The sequence below is a fragment of the Apteryx mantelli genome, chromosome 2 (genome assembly GCF_036417845.1).
Source record: "Apteryx mantelli isolate bAptMan1 chromosome 2, bAptMan1.hap1, whole genome shotgun sequence".
Taxonomy (NCBI): domain Eukaryota; kingdom Metazoa; phylum Chordata; class Aves; order Apterygiformes; family Apterygidae; genus Apteryx; species Apteryx mantelli.
In genome coordinates, this window is record NC_089979.1 from 166,375,128 (window position 1) to 166,392,580 (window position 17,453).

General features: G+C 40.1%; 1 protein-coding gene across 5 annotated transcripts in view; it reads left to right on the forward strand.

Moving 5' to 3' along the window:
- Nucleotides 1–17,453, forward strand: part of ADCYAP1R1 (ADCYAP receptor type I) — a 149,432-nt gene that overhangs the window by 13,029 nt on the left and 118,950 nt on the right. For 2 of the 5 annotated variants that reach the window (XM_067291997.1, XM_067291998.1), the window contains exon 2: nt 8,151–8,421. The exons of the other annotated variants lie outside the window; for them this stretch is intronic. The gene's annotated coding sequence lies outside the window, so the exon portion shown is untranslated. The remainder of the gene's footprint in view (nt 1–8,150; nt 8,422–17,453) is intronic. 5 annotated transcript variants of the gene reach the window in all.

The following is a 17,453-nucleotide window of genomic DNA, read 5'->3' on the forward strand; positions in this document are numbered from 1 at the left end:
ATCATGTTCATAACAGTCTGTCTTAATATTGTTGGCATTTCTAAATCCACACAGTGATAGCTGAAAGAACAGATCCTCCAGAATTCTTAACACATCTTGTAAATGGTAATGAGTTGGGAGGTTATCTCTACACAGCGAGTGCTGTGGGGCTAGCAGGTAGATATACTTTAAAGCCTACCCAGCTCCAGTGAGGAGACACCAACTGTCAAAACCAGGCTCATAATGGGAAAGAGTAGGCAAATAAAATGGAAAAAAACAGCAGAAAACTGTGTTTAAGAAACAAATCTTGACATAAACCAGGGCCCTCCATATTTGCCACTATACACAGCAGGTTTGGAAAACAAATTACAGACCTAGATTTAGGGGGAGAAAGATGTCTTATTAGCTGCAGAATTGGCTACTTAGCAGTGAGAGTAATTTTTTGTTTTAGTGTTTGCTGAAGAAACCTTGCAGAATGAACACCCACTCTATCTCCTGACCCTGAGTACAACCAGAGGAGCAAAGCTTTGATTTCCAGGAAAACATGATTTTGACTGAAACTGGCACACAAGTGTGCAGTCTGGAAGCTTGGAGAGCTTTTAGAGGTCACCAGGCACAAAGGAAACAGAGGAATAACTAGGAAAAAAGTGAAAGGGCTTACAAGCTGTGACAAGAGGAAGTCCTAAGAAGTGAAGCCCTGAAGTTAATACTGAAGAGCAAATTCCATTACCATGCCTGAATTAGGCGTGCAGTCAATACAGGCTTCCTCCATAACCTGTGAAGAGAGCTAGGCAACTCCAAAGACTTTCTGAAGTCAAAAAATATGGTTCATGCTGTGTAGGTGCTTAGCTCTCTTCATTAGCTATAGAAGGAGATTAAAATAGCTGGGCTTACAATTTAGAAGCTAATAATTAAGTGGGGAAACCCAAGTCCTGGTTACCAGGAACAGTCCAATCAGTTCACTAATACCACGTAAAACTTCCCTTGTTCAGGACATCACATAATTATAAATAAAATTCAGTGTCCTGAGGAACCTTATTTTTCCTTCTATAGTCAGGGTAGTGGGTGTTAAACATGGTGGGGGGGAGCGTATGTTCAAATGAGTCAGTGCTGCCACAGTAAATCATGATTAAAATGTGATTGTCATAAAGTAAATCATAATGCGTCATATGACAGTCTAATATAGCAAAACATATTAAAGTAATAACTAAAATAGATGCCTACTTAAAATCTTGTTTACATATATTCCCCAGTTATCAAAAGAATTTCACAACTGTGTCCCAAATCAATTTGCAGCAGCCCTTCTTTTGGGAAAAAAGCTAAAAATATATATGCTGAATGGAAATGGCACTTATGACTAAAATGCAGATTTCCCATTTGCTATTTTAATGTTTTGATTCAAACCGTTAATTTAAAAGGAAATCACTGATAACTATTCAGCAAGGTTAATTAAACTTAAAGTCCTGCTTTGGATCACTTCTGCTGATATTTACTTTCCACATCAGTGGTTTTGGATGTTACTTCAATCTATCCAGTAAACTGTTCTTGCTCTTATGCAACTACTTTTTTCAGTAACTCACCATTGTGGTGAGTGGTTCCAGTCTGGCCCTGAATCTTTAGTCTTTCATCAAAAAGCTGATCAGGATTGAATCAGCTCTGTCATGAGTGGATGATAAAATCGGGGATCACAAACTGTGCACTGCATGTGTATTTTACATTAAATCACCCAGCAGTATCCAAGAAAATGAAAGTGATTTTTCTAAGCTTCAGCCTTCTGGTTCTTTCGTGGGAGAATGTATCAGAGCAGAATACCAAATTAGGAATTAAAAGATTTACTAGGTTAAATCAGAGAAATTCCACATGGGATGCAAAATGATATGTTGGTTATGCATTGAGGGAGGGGGAAGTCAAGGGGAGGAAAAAGGAACCAAAATAAGAGTTTAATGAATTAAACTGACAATGCACCATTTAATGTGCATGATAGGAATACATGGATTAAGTGGCAAAGGAAATGGCAGGAGAATTTACTGTATATTTTCTTCCTGAAAAGTGTTTCTAGTCACAAAATTAGGATAGGTGCATTACGACGACCCTTTTTCACCTGCTCTGTCAAGAGTGGCAGAACGAATGTACCAGTAGGTAGTTGAAGCAACGAGCACCAGCAGTGAGGAACAGTAGATATAAAAATATCAGCAATTGTGTCATATGACTACTAGTGGTTTAGGAGCTCTGTAGCCCGAAGTATATCCAGCTGCTGCAAAGGACCCTGACCAGCAACCCAGCTGGTCACCAACCGGGCTCAGCCCATAACTGAGGGCATCACCACCTCCAGCCCACCCCACTGTCCTGTCACCGTCCCGTGAATCTGCCAGTTGAGCTGCTCGCAAGAGTGCTCCCAAACATGATTGAATCAGATTGACCTTGGTTAGTAAAGTCTTATTATTTAAGCTAACCCAATTTATCTGGAGTGAATTGGGTTAGGCAAGGCTCATGCGATCCGCTCAGCTGGCAGATCGGAGGCGGTGCAGCACGGATTAGCAGCTTTAAGCTGACTGGGAGTAATGTTCTTTTCAGCATGGCTACAGCTGGAAAGAGATATGTCCACAGCCTAATGCAGATGTCAAGAGCTGACAGTCGCTTGAAGCATTCATATGGGATTTATACAGGATGATGGGTATCTCATTTCTAGAGAGGGCCAGCAGAAGAAAAGAAATGACAGTGTTTTCATGAAGAAATCTCAACTACTTTTCAGCTAAAACAAAATCAAACAAAACATCCTGACCATCTGTATTAACTATCTGGAAAATTGTTAAAAAGGAAAGCACTGTGAGTGAATAATAAAGCATATTTTTTGTTACCACCCACATTGGCCATCAGAGGAGATGCAATTGGTTGTCTGGGTAAATTAATCTCAGGTATATCTGTAATACTGAAGTTATGTGGATATGAAGTACTGAATGCCCTCATTTCCCACTCAGGTCACTAAGGGCAGAAGTTGCTACTCCTCTCTAGAAATACGGGACATTCATTTGCTTTATGGATTCATTGCTGTGCAAACTATGAGGGGTAATCCTAGGGCAAATATGCATTATATCTTCAACAACAGTGTATATTTCTTTGTAGGTGAAATAACTTTGAAGACTAGCATTGCCTGTCGAGTGTGTTTATTTGTGTGAGCCCACTGGGGTGTTTGGCTTGCTTTGAAAAGCAGATACACACCAAAAAAAAAGAAAAAGAAAAGAAAAAAGACATGCTTTCCCAATTTAGAGACGTTTTGATCTGTTTTAGAATACAAGGAGGATTCTGGCCTCTTGGATTTGGGTTGGATGACTGACACTGAATAACAGATTGCTGGATTTAGGTTTTATTCACCTACATATTTATGACCTCTGAGCCTTAACTTCTAGTCTTTTTTTTTATTATTTTGTAGAGTTGTTTTATTGTAACTCTGCATTTTTTTTTAATTATGATTATTATTTTCATGACTGGCTTGAAGATAACACAGAATACATCCACTCCCTCGCAGAAGATGAGCCAGAACAATTTCTGTAAAGTTTATGATTATTGCCCATCAAGGAAGCAGAAATTGCACCCTGCAGATTTTGTGACCAGTTGCAGCCAAGCTATGCTGGATGAAATTAAACGATCAAAAGGACAGCTAAAAATATGTCACAAAATTTTGGTTTCTTCTAAGTGGGAGACATGCACACGCACAAACTGTATAAAATATTATAAGAAAAATTATTCTCTTCCTCTCATACCTTTTTCATTTCATGGCCGTTTCCTAAATAATCCTCGATAAAATACCTAATTCTTTGGACAGGTCTAACTGCAACGAAGACGTGCTTTGGAGAAGCCAGTAGTTCTTTGTACAGTGACTGTGTACCATCCTACGCAGACCCCATCACACAGTTTATCCTGCTTATCCAAAACAGCTTCACGTTGCATTGACTTCAGGCTATTAGACATTCAATTTTATCTACTGAGATGCAATTCTTCCCACCCTTTCCCTTATGTGCCTGTACCCTGATCTCCCCAGTGAGCGATGCATTTCAACACAACATACAAATTCATCTCATACTTCATTTATTCCAGCTGGCTACAAACTCTAGGGACAGAAGTGAACTCTGGGACACCTTTTCTACTGTGTGTGGAGGATTATTTCATGTTGTTTTTCGTCTGCCTGGTGCCTCAACTGAAGCGCTGCTTGCAGCAGAATACATGCCCAGAGCGCAGCACCAAAAGGCTCTAGACTGCCCCTTCAAGGGGATTTCATATCAATGAGTCAAATGTAGAGAGAACTCAGAGTTATCCAGTTCGTGAGATTGCTTTCACGTTGAAGGTTGTCAGGCTGTTAGCCTATGCATAGATGCGCCATTAAACTTTGGCCTGTGTTTTGCTAGCTGACCCTCACATAACGCTAGTGGTGTCTCCTTCTTTGCTTTGCTCTCCTGGCCCAACTTTAATTCTCCACCTTACTGGGGAAGGGAAAAGCCAGAAAGGCTACTTGGATACAGCTCTTCACCATCTGCAGGCTGCGAGGACCATTAATAATGCAGTGGGTGGAAACTAGGGCTTTGGGATGTGTATATTCCTCATCTTAATAAATTGCATCCTTTGGAGACTGCTGAAGTGGATCTCCCAGTGCTGGAGATCAATAATGTTTTCTCTGTCTTAGGTTGCTTTTCCTTTTAAAATGTTTTTGTCAGATGCTGACTAGGATGGGCAGGTGCTGTGTTTCTGTGTGAAGGCTACCAACCTGTGAAGCAATGCCTGCCCACAGCGATGTTACTGTAGTTGCTTGAAAAGATTAGTGGGAAACCTCTTTATGGAGCATACGAGAAAAGAGGGGAAGAATGGAGAACTGCTGTGTTATACACTATGGTAAAATCACAAAATCTTTGGGAAAAGTCCCTTGACCTAATGGGTTTCTGAAGGGCCAAGGTTTCACCCCCAAAGAGTTTGAAAGGCACAGGTTGATCATCTATTCCCTGAGCTCAAACACTTGGCAGACATTGGGTAATGCTGAAGGTTCAGGATAGTTGTGGCTCTTGAGATCTTTGAACAGTACTACTGGAAAGCAGGCTGCAGACCCTTGTGGACCATGTCAGCACTTTTAAGTCTTACTAGGGGAGTTTTCTTTTTCAGAACAATTAACCTAAATAATCTTTGCCTTACATGACTGTTCTATCTCCTTCTTAAGCCAGTGTTTCTTTGGTGTCATTTCTGCTGAGCTGGAATTACATATTAAACTCAGAAGGCAGGCAAATGCAAACCTGGACAGGATTTAGGCTTGACCTAAAGTGAGGAGAACAAAGGAAGGTTGCAGTAAAAAGAGAAAATTTCTATTACTAGGCACTTCATATTATTAGACTTTAATATGTTTCCCATTATAAGATGCTACTAGTCAATTGAGTGTATCTTTGGTAAACTTTGTTTGGGCTGAATTTGTATCCTGAGTGTCTGTCTCAGGTCCCTCTCTTCCTGTCCTCCCTCCCTTCCTCCCACCCTCTAAATCAGTTGAGTCTAGGATCAAAGCAAAGCCAAATGCTTTGCACATTCTGGTGACTCTTTTAATTAAGATTTTCTAATACCTTCAGGATTTGGAACTGGAATTGAAATTTCACAGGACGGAAAGGATAGCTTTGGGGATCAGTGATATGTCTTTTCTTATCTGTCTCAGGTCAGTATTTTTCTAAATTGAAAGTCTTTGGAAATGCTCAGAAAATGTTCAGTCTTGCTAGAATATGGGAGCTGCAGTCTCTGAACTTTCAATGTGGACAGAGTATGCCTCAGCTTGGGTGTGAGCTGTTTGTCTGAACACAAAGGCATGCTGAACGCCCTGAAAAAAATCAGCTTGTGTTTTATATTTTCTGCCCAAAATGAGTGAACCCTTTTGACATGAATATTACTGTATTGGATTAAACTTGCCTGCCTTCATCTGTGTATGGTGTAGACCTCTTCGGTCAAACTTGTCAATTTAGGGTCTTTTTTTGTAGTCAATAGACAGAAACAGACAAACTTAAAATATGAGCAATCAATCCTGAAAAAGATAAGCTGCATTTCTTATCCATACCGTCATAGTACACAGGAAGCACAGCCTTGGTCTGTAACCTATCACGATGGTGTTCTACAGGTAGAAGAGAAAGACAGTCTCTGTCACGAAAATTGTATGATTTAAGAACATATTCTCTGCCCTTAGCTATGATTGTGTGCTCTATCATAAAGATGAATTTAACTGTAGGCTGCATTTTCAGCAAACATAAACCATTGGCTTAAGTGGTCCTATGCCCTTAAAGAATTTTCTCTTCCATGTTTTATTGACTGTGAGTGTGAAATACAGAAAGTAGCTTACCTAAAGTTGTGTGTGCTAGGATAAAATTGCAGTATGTCAGAGAGATCTCTTATCTTCCTTGATTAGCACTTGTGAATTGCACAAGGCAAGTATTTAAACTAATAGCTGGGCTGAACGGGTGGGATTAATTTTATTTAACTGTAAATGTTTCTAATAAAAAAACAAACCCTACTACCAATCTATTCACTCAAGCCTTCCTTTAAGCAAATGGAGAGAAATAGGGAAAAATTTATCTGATGTTTTAAGACACACAATTTAGGATGATCTGGCCTGTGCTCTGAACTCTGCTGGCTCTGCTGGCTACGAATCAGTGACTACAAGAGAAGTCTGCAGAAATTAGCTCAGTTTTAGGTGTATACATTTAGCAGAACGACTCTCACCCAAGGACCTGAAAGAATAGCAATGGAGGACAGTCATTTTCACCATGGCTTTGCAACAACTACTTCAAACTGAGCAGTGGGCATTTCGAAGACAGGGAAGTTCCAGCCTGATTGAATTTACATCCTTGTATCCCAGGCTTTGCTGGAATGAATGAATCTCAAAGCAATCCAGTGGAAAGCAATAACATTTTAGTTGTCTTCCAGACCACATTGAATATCCAGATTTCACGTGATTTCTAAAGGAAAATGTGAATCATAGCAAGTTCATTTGCATCTGGTCTCAGGAACAGCCTGTCAGTTTGTAAACTTCAGTGTCACACACCTCAATATTCATAATCAGAGTTTTTAGCCCTCAGCACAGCAGCTGCACTCAATACAGCAGAATAACAGTTTTATAGAACCCATTGACTCCTGTTCTCATGGCTTTTAAGCTTCTGTATATCAGAATTCCACTGTAATAAATTGGAGTTCCACTGACATTAAAAAAAAAAGCAATAATGGAAACAGCTGATCTCTGCTAATTTTCTTTCTTTTTTTTTTTTTGACTCCTGCTGCAGAAATTAAAGGAGAGAGTATATCATATCTCAGCCAACAAATTTTGCATTTCTTCGTGTTTGTTTATATGTATTTATATTAACCTGTTTTGATCCTGCATTGTTTAAACCTTCCCAGGTGTTCACTTAGGGCCAGATTCTGCTGCTGTGTCAGTTAGAATTGTCCCATGGAAATCCATGAGCAGATCATGAAGATGCATACAGAAATCATTGAGTTTTACAGGCTAATTACAGGCTGAAGGGTTGATTATGTGGGAATGAATCACTCCCGTTTGCTTTTACATTTACGTGTTTTGTAAAAGGACAGCGGTAGTCCTTCTCTGTTCAGAAATGGTGGTGCCTTTTGGAGGATATAGAAGCACTTCCATGGGACTGGTTCTTCTGTCAAAAATAACTAGCCAACTGAGGGTGAAGTTTCAAGGCTGATCCAAGTCTGGGATGATTAAAGAATGGCTTTTCCTCACCCCTCCAGCCCCTCTACCCCTCATATTTTCCCTGTGAACAAAGCAAATTTGATGAATGTGTTGGGTCACACGTGCTAGGGCAAGTGCATAGGAGGAGAAAAGAAGTTGAAGTCAAGGGTGTGAGCGTGGGACTACTTCGTTCAGTGACCTCTCAGGCTTCATCCAATTCCAACTCATGAAAAAATCACAGCTTGAGTTATTTTGCAGATGTGTAGCCATTGGTATTCTTCCAGCTTTGCTACAGAATACGGGGAAGAAGAGTAAGCACCATGGCTTGGGAAATGATTTTCATAGCATTGAATAATTGTGCAGTGCTACTCAGGACAGTAGGGTTCTCAGCTTCTTCTAGAAGTATTTGCGGTGGCTGCTTTATTTATTTATTTATTATTAATTTCTTTTTTCCCCACATACAATCTAGAGACAAGCTAAGAGAAGAAAATAGCTCCAAGACACTTCTCTCAAATGGCTGGGATTGCATGCAACATTATCCTTGTGTCATCGGATGTGTCCTTGCTTTGTGAGCGAGAGTGAAAAGGCCTTTTTAACTTGCTGAAGTCAAAAAAAAAAAAAAAAAGGCGAAAAAGAAAAAGAGAAAGAAAAAGAAAAAGAATCCCACAACACTTTCTCTAGACTCAATTTCATTTCTCGCTATGTCAGACTGAAGGAAAGACTCTTGGACTGCCCTTTATGTGAGTAGGAACATTTCTGCCAAGGCCTGAATGTCTCCTGTCTGTCCGTCTGTCTAAGCTATAATCACACTCATCACCCATTACCAAGAAAAGCTCAGCAGCCTTGACTGCCTCTAAACTGGTGGAAACAGAAAAGGCTAAGAACACATTTCGGTCTTTCTCCTAAAACACAAGTTCACCCAGTGCTTTAAGGTGGCTGGATGGGAGCCAGCTGAGTCAGAGGCCATGTGACTGGGAACCTATGTGCATTAGCACTGCTAATAATCCAGATGTCAGAGAAAGTGGTTTACAAAATATTCACATTATATCAAATCCTCTTACAATTGTAACCTTGTTTGCCTCCCCCTCCTCCTTCTGGAAAGCAGTTCTAGGGCCTCTCTCTGCTGATGGTTAGAAGTTTTCCTCTAATTCCCAGCTTAAACATATTTTTCTGCCAACAGTGACTTTAATTTCAATTGCTTTTCTAACCTCCTTTGTTTATACTTCTGCTATACTCAGGGATCTCCCTGTTCAACACACATTCTTCTAAGGTAATCAAACTGGGTTTACTACTTTATTAGCTCTCTGCTTACCAAGATGAGTAGCACGTTGTTCCAGTGCGATAATAACCCATGTGATGCTGAGGGGAATTGCCCATCCTTTATTCACCAAAAAGAGAGACTAGCTTGGATGTAGACATTTCACTTCTAGACGGATAAATTCATGTGACATGAATTTCATCCCTGGTTTTGCAAGAACACATGCTGTGGAAGGTCATAATACTGTTGAACTAGGGTATGCAAATAATGAGATAATTAACTGCAAGTTGGGATATAACTGGGCCAAACTTAGACCTTTCGAGGTGCAATAGAAATAGGTGGCAACAGGAAATGTGGGTGGAAAAAAATGAATTAAGCAACTTGCCAGTTCTCCTGCAGTGACTTAACCTTATCATTCAGTGTAGGAATTAAACTCTTATAATAAAGCATTTTTTTCATCTCTATAGAGACAGAAGTGACAGCATTGCAGTCCCAGGCCTGCTCTGGGATACGTTTCTCTGACAGCTGAACATTCTGTACTTGAGGGATCTCAGGACTGGGGGGAATCATTTTCTCTACCCGTTGAGGAATCAGGAAAAATATTATATCTATTTTTCTTCATCAAGGTAATCTGAACTTTGGCCCATGTTGTTCAGATCTGTGGAGGAGGCCAACGGATAGTCACCTGGGACATCGGTGTAGATTGCCAAGTCAGAGTGCTTACTGAAGTATAAGATATTATACTCAGAATGGCTCTGCTGTCTGCGTGGGAAAATAACAACAAGGAATTGTACATATAAGGCAAGGAAAGATCATTTGGTTGCCCTTTCTGAACACCCTGGCAATTTTGCCAGAGTTCCAACATCCCCGGAGTGCCAAAGTTGTATTAAACTGCTTTCTGCACACCAAAGTCACATATTTACTTTTTTGGTATGAGGCAATTGCTCACTGTATTTACTGCTTCCTGAGGCAACAGATAACTCCCTTCCTTTGTTTATTTTCTTACTTTGATCCTCTTTTGAGATGGGAAAGGCATATTCCCCTGTTTCCCAGAGACAGCATGAGCTGAGCATGCTCTTGCTGGATCTGAGAGACTGGTTTCTGCCCATGGGTCCATTACCAACTGCACAATCACTCCTTTGGAGTGTGTCAGTGATTTACAGTGCAGTGCCATATTAAAGACACCCATGATATTTCCTCACAGCTGATAGCGTGCAACACCTTGAACAGAGACTAGCTTGGGTCTTTGGAGCATGAGATCTTCATAATGTTAACTTTGTGCTCGAGGTAATCACTTCAGCTAATTAGCCTAAATGTGAATACACTCAAGTGAATATTCACTCAAGTGAATACACTATTTTCAGTTCAGGAGTTTGCACGTACCGCAGAAAAGCTACACATGGAATGATCTTCAGACACAATGGGAACAATGGTCTCTCTTCCAGAGCTTCATTTTTCCACTCCTAGTCTTTCCTCTGGTCTCTTCTTTATTTTAGGTGTTCAGGACTGGAGTTAGATGTAATATTCCAGATACATTGACAAATGGATAAGCCAAATCAGATTTTGCTTGCAAATCAGGTAGAGCTTTGGTTTATAAATATATCATTTTCTTCACCTTTTATGTCATAGGGGAGCACGGAAAAGTCATCTGATTTGTCTGATTGCATTCTTATGTGAGGTCCTTAATTCTTCACAGTTTTTCTATTTTATCAATCAACAATACATGAAAGAGAATCTCTCTAGTGGCTAACCAAAAAAAAAAAAAAAAAAAAAAAACCAAAAAAACTGACTAACAGAAGTGGGTAAATGCTTCTTAAAATATAGGTTCAGGAGGATTCTCTTCTTACACCTTAAGGTGTGCAGTCACATGTAATAATGATGAGCACATTGGATTACGGCTGGGGCATGCGGCAATTTGGATCTCCTGGTTTCCTGTAGGGAGATTGTAAGCACTGCATTGGTCTTCATGTTGTAGACTGTGAATAGGTGTGGCTGAGAAAATCAGAAATTTCTCATCAAAGATTTTTAAATGTCATCAAACTTCCCATGAGAAATGTGAGGCTCCTCAAGCTATGGATGGCAGCCTTGTTAGGACTCAGTTCCTGACCAGTCCTGAGCTGTATTTGTCTTCTTGACCAATTCCCTTACGACATACTCAGCTCTAAAGTTGTCAGACACAGAGAGAAGGAAACTAAAAACATAAGAAATGAAGTAAGTCAAGTAACTGATGCAGTTGAGCAGACATCTAGCCAAACCAAACGTGTTCAAAGAGGAGACGGATGGCAATGTGGACTGACAGTTAACAGTCCTTGCAAGCTCCTATGTAGTACTGCAAAACAGTGCGGCTACACCTATGACCAGGGCAGGAAGTACAGGTGACCACTCAAGGAAAGGAAATTAATCAAGTAGCTGTTGCAAAACTTAGATATGAAACTTTGATATGCCAGCTGGAAAACACATTTTACTTGTTGGTGAGTAGTATTTTCACAGGATCTTGCCAACAAGCACTTACAGTTATGCTGGAATGGAGCAGAATGTAGTTACCTTTATGATCTCGTATTAGATGCATATTAGCTATAAAGTGCTGCATACATTATAGATGTTTGAAAAGGGTAATGAACCTGCCTAAAAAGATAAAAAGAAAAATTTTCATACCATGTTTTACTTTGCCTACTAATGCTTCTTAAATACACTGTAGTTTATAGATATTTCCTTGCAACTGACTGTTCATGATCTTTAGTTAAAGAAGTCATGCCATTTTGTCAGTCCTCTGAGGAAGTCAACAAAATAAGGGCAGAGGAGAGAATTGATCGATAATACAATAGGGAAAGCAATCCCTGTCAAGGCAAGAACTGATGGATAAATTTTATGCGTGATGTTATATGGGACCCTGTCAAGAACGGCTATCCTAGCAGCCTATATACATACAGTTATCAATTATATTCCACACACACTGCTTTCATAAGTCTCTAGCTGCTATAGTTGCAAAGGTAAGCTAGAAAAACTTGACCTATGGGTAAATGATCCACCCATGCCCATCGGAGGTTGCAGAAGGCCTGAAGCAATGGTCACAATAGACTTCCAAAGTTATAATGTCTGCATACTCAGATATCCAGAACAATCCTTTAGACATCAATATCTTTTGATATTTTATTGTTAATTCATGCATGTATGGGTGAAACACCATAATATGAAGAATAAGAATTACCGTATCATGAAGATATCTTTCACTCATAAAAGCCAGGCTTTTTAACTAGAGTTTCTCAAAAGAGTTGAGGATCGCTTAGTTTTATACTTCATCTCCTGAAAGGGCATAAATTTTCAAAGCTCAAGAAAGGCTGTGCTTTATGAATACGGATATGAATGTGCAAAATATACTGGATCTGGATTTTCAAAAAGTTTTTGATAATATCCTTATTGAAGAAGGAAAGCAGCCATCGGCTGAGGTCAGAAGAGCTGAGCAGCTCAGGCATATGATTGAGTTACCTTAACTTAAAAGGTTCCTGCACATCAATTGCCCTGTGGTAACTTCCTATGTGATCTTGCCTATGATAAATGCAAGACAGTGAAACTTAGCTTATTGACAATGAAAGAGGACTAAAATTAAATTGCACTGCCTTTAATTTGATGTGAACCAAGAGGCATATGTAACCTTACTGCATATCAGCTGAGAGATAATTACTGGGTAAGTTGTAAAAATCTAACTGTATATCTGAGCCTTAAACAAAGAGAAAACAAAGCAGCAGGAATATATGACCATTTCTCAGCCCGATAGAGAATTAATAACGAGCGTCACAAGGAGATATGCTAAAGTATCCTATGGAAGGTCTGAAAAACAGTGAACAATATATTAGAAAAAATTACAGATGATCAAAATTTGATTCAGATCTTCAGAAGGTGTAAATTGGCATGTCTTTCTTGAATTGGCTGAGTGACACTTATTAAAATCTGTTCCAGATCTGGCCTATTTAGAAGAGTTTTGAGAGGATTCTTTGAAATGTTAGGAAAATTCTGTGAAGTTAGAGGACTAGGAAATACAAGAGCTGACAGGTTATATAGAAATGATAAGGGGTGTACTTTGTAAGGACCAATTATAATACTCTTACGTCTTCAACGGATTTCAAGTTAATTGAAAACACTCAAAGGAAAAGAAAAAAAAATCCCATAATTATAATCAGGAACAGCTGAAATAAAGTATGCACGGAACTTATTAGGCTGTGTTAAAAAAAGGATTGGAGATAGTACTGAAAGTATGAAAAGGCTATGACATAAGTGGAATTCAGTGCTCGGTGTTGCTTACTATCAGCTCTTAGGAGGCGTCTTAAATTTAGGAGATGGAATTTTCTCTGCTCACCCTAGTCTGCCTCAGTAGACAATGGAAAAAAGTTGACACTTTCAAAGAAGTAACTCACTTTGTCTAAAATTAAACACCTAGCATTAGGACAGAGAAATTGCTCCCTGGAGATACTTACGTCTTCTCCATTGCCTATAAAGGGAGCCTAGATAGACTGTGTTGAACTGTAAATGTCTAACATTTGGATGTCTAAAGTCAGGTGAGATCCTGAAAACAATTTCCAAATATATTAAGGACAAGAAGGTAGTCAGCATGGATCATCCTGATAACTTTATAAGAGAAGATGACCGGCTTGGTGGATGAGGTTAGAACAGGGGAGTTATTTATCTTGACTGCAGTAAGGCTTTTGACAGTGTCTGCCATAATATCCTCATAGTCAAACTGAGGAAATACAGTCTAGATAAGAGGGTGGTGAGGGGGACTGAAAACTGGCTGAACTGCTGTGCTCAAATGGTTGTGATCAGCAGCATGAAGTCCAGCTGGAGGCCAGTCACTGGTCATGTACTACAGGCATTGATAAGGGGACCAATACTGGTTAACATCATCATTAATGACCTGGACGATGGCACCAAATGCAGTCTTAGCAAGTCTGCTGATGATACAAACTGGGAGGAGTGGCTGATACACCAAATGGTTGCTCTGCCATTAAAAGGGACCTCAACAGTCTGGAGAAATGGGCAAAGAGGAATCTCATGAAGTTCAACAAAGGGAAATGCAAAGTCCTGCACCTGGGGAGGAATGACCCCATGCACCAGTACAGGCTGAAGGCTGACCACCTGGAAAGCACCTTTGCAGAGAAGGATGTGGGAGTCCTGGTGGACAAGTTGAACATGAGCCAGCTGTGTGCCTTTGCAGCAAATAAGGCCAACAGTATCATGGACTGCATTAAGAAGAGTGTTGCCAGCAGGCTGAGTGAGGTGATCCTTCCCTCTACTCTGTGCTGGTGAGGCCACACCTGAAGTGCTGTGTCCAGTTCTGGGCTCCCCAGTACAAGAAAGACATGGGCATACTGGAGTGATTCCAGTGAAGGGCCACAAAGATGATTAAGGGGTTGGAGCATCTCATACAAGGAGATGCTGAAAGAGCTGGGACTTTTTAGCCTGGAGAAGAGAAGGCTAAGGGGGATCTCGTGAGTATAAATACCTGATGAGAGGGGTAAAGAAGACAGAGCCAGACGCTTTTCAGTGGAATCAGTGAAAGGATGGGATGAAAGGATGGTCACAAACTGAAATACAATTTTTTTACTGTAAGGGTGATCAAACATTGGAACAGATTGCCCAAAGCCATCATGGACTCTCGATCCTTGGAGATATTCAGAAGCTGACTAGACACACCCTTGAGCAACCTGCTTTGGTTGACCCTGCTCTGAGCAGCGGGTTGGACTAGAAAATCTTCAGAGGTGCCTTCAAACATCAGTCAGTCTGTGATTCTATGAATCTCCCTTATCAGTTATTCTTTTTTCTTGCAAAACCTCATTGCTATGATTTCTTTCTTCCATAACCTAGGGATACAAGTCCTCCAGACTTTCATCTGCATATGGGAGTCACAGCATCAGAAATTTACCATTTTCTGTTTTTGTAATTACATCTTTATCTTTACTTTTTTAAAAAAAGTGTGCTAGTAGAATTCATAGGTGTTTCCTGCATTCGAAGCATGCAAAAAGAAGTCAAAGCATAACATACATCTATTCCTCTAGTTAGAAGAAGGACTGCTACTGACAGTTTTTTTTTTTTTTTCCATATCAAAATGCCTAAGCCAGGCAGCAACATGAATATATTACTTTCAACTATTTCCATGCACAATGACTGTCAGAGTTGTGTCAGCTCCTTGTTTTAGTTCTGTTCTCTGAAACTGAAAGCAACCATTCTCCTGAACAGTGAAGACATTGGATGTTAGAAGAGACTACATGACTGCATCCGTAAGTGACCTTTACCTCAGTCCAAATGTTAGAATGATAGCTAGATGTCCTACAGGCTGCATCCTTCTTTGGGCACAATCCTGTTACAAAATCCATGTTGCTCCTTGCCAAGTCTTTCAGACAAAGCTGTGACATTTCTTCTTGAGGCCCCAAAGACATTCATGAATAGCTGGAAAGGACTGACCTGTACCTTGTAGCAGTAAATCCTTTCTGAAAATCTACCTCTCTCATTAGAGCTCCTGATGCAATTTCCCTTCAAAGCCTATTCTTCTGTCACTGACAACAGACATGGTGAGTGGAAACAAGAACATCAGAGACGTTTCCGGTTAAGCGTGCAAGGGGGAATAGGTGAATAAATGTCGTCTTGGTGTTTAAGGGAAAGATAGGGCCAGATTCACAGCTGCTGTGAATCCACATGGACCCTTTAAATTCAGTGAATTTGCAAAGATTAAAGCAAGTAAACCAAAATAACTTAAAATAGTTAAAGCCCACGAAATAATAAGTGGTATATCAGATATACTAGAAAAGTCATGATGTTGTCATTTGTGACTGTCGGTGTAGGATTGCTCCTTACTGACTACTTTCTATGAGAGAGTTTAGAGCTCTTGCTGCCTGAAAGAGTCACTTGATATTCAGCTAAATTTCCTTTTAGTTTTTTTCAGTTACCTAAATATTTCAGTATCAACATACTGACACCCTAAACAATCTTACTCTTTCTCAGGCCTTTGTGGTAGGCCAGACTTTGCTGTTTTGGGTTTCATATTGCTGATCCACATACTTCCAAAGAGATTGAGGGTGGATTATTCTGTCCAAATTTAGATATCCACAATATAGATGTCAACGTATGAGCTAGCTGTTAAGAATTCCTTTACACTCAAGGGAGAGAAGTAGGAATGTTTAAAGTAGACAGCTAAAATAGGTCAGACAAATTGCTTTCTACGTATGTCTCCTTCTTTCCATTGATTGTATAAAAAGAGACTTGACAACAAGCTCATATGTGAAGATCTGTCTTCCAGGTTTCTAAAATTAGGTGACATGTCCTAGGTCACTGACTCGCTGCTTCCCCAACCTTGCTTATTTCTTGCTACTAAGACTCTCAGTTGATGTGGGAGAGGTACACCGTGCCCTCTAATATAAATTGTGAAGTTGGTATGCTTCATTCAGGATGTTTTGGGAGGGAAATAATGAAAGGCGCTGGATTCCACACCCTCTATTGAGATCCTAAAGAAGATGAACAGATTATCAATTACATAACTCCTGTTGCTATATAAGTCAAAGACATCCAGCTGGCAAACTTTGTGCCTGTGGAGTTCCCTTTCCTGGGGAGAACTTGGAAATGCAGAGGGACTGGTCTGTGAACCAGGCGGATTGGTGACAGCTGGAGTGTACTCCTTGGCACTTTCTGTCTTTTGCACCCCTTCATTCTCCATCCATATTTATTCTGCATAAGGGAATATATTTAGTTCTACTAGGAAGCACTGGAAAATTGTGCATGGACTAGAAGACTTTGCTACAACTCAGAGTATTCAGCCTGCACATGCTCAGTTGGTCCTGCACGTTCTCAAAAGCCTTTGGATTTCTGCGCTTGTGCAGTAGTTCAGTCATGATGCAGGAAAAGGATGTGGTGGGAAGCTCTGGCTAGACACTGAATTAAGATTAATTAATTAATTAATTCAAATTTGGTCAACACTGATCTAAGCCACTAAAAATCCTTTTTCACTCATCCTACACAAGTTCCACTTAGTTCTAGATATTGTATGTATGGTGAGGAGTGAATCTTTTAGGCAGTGATTCTTTCATCCCTCCCTGAGAGTAGGAACACCCATCTTGGAAAGGTCTCACTATCTTTCTGTTGATTAGTGACATCATATTTCACTTACTAAAAAGATGCTCTTACCATACGCACTTGGCACTGACTGCCTTCTCCTGGTGGGATTCTTCTCACCAGCTGCCAGGCCTCTACAACATATAGTCCACAGATGAGCTAAGCACTCCAGACTCCCTTTATACAGAGGGGAAAGAAGCAGGAACCAAGAGCAAAACATATTTTATCAGAGCTGCTCCAGCCTGCTCATGAAGGGCCTATTATTCTCCACTGAGTGATATAAAGAACCTGCTCTGCCATGGAAGATGTCTACAGTGGAAAGATGAATCTTCCTTTATAGATGATACATGTTTTTCTTAAGTCACCAGGTGGCCAAAACAAGCTTTTTTCTTTTTCTTCCTATATTTCAGCCATGCT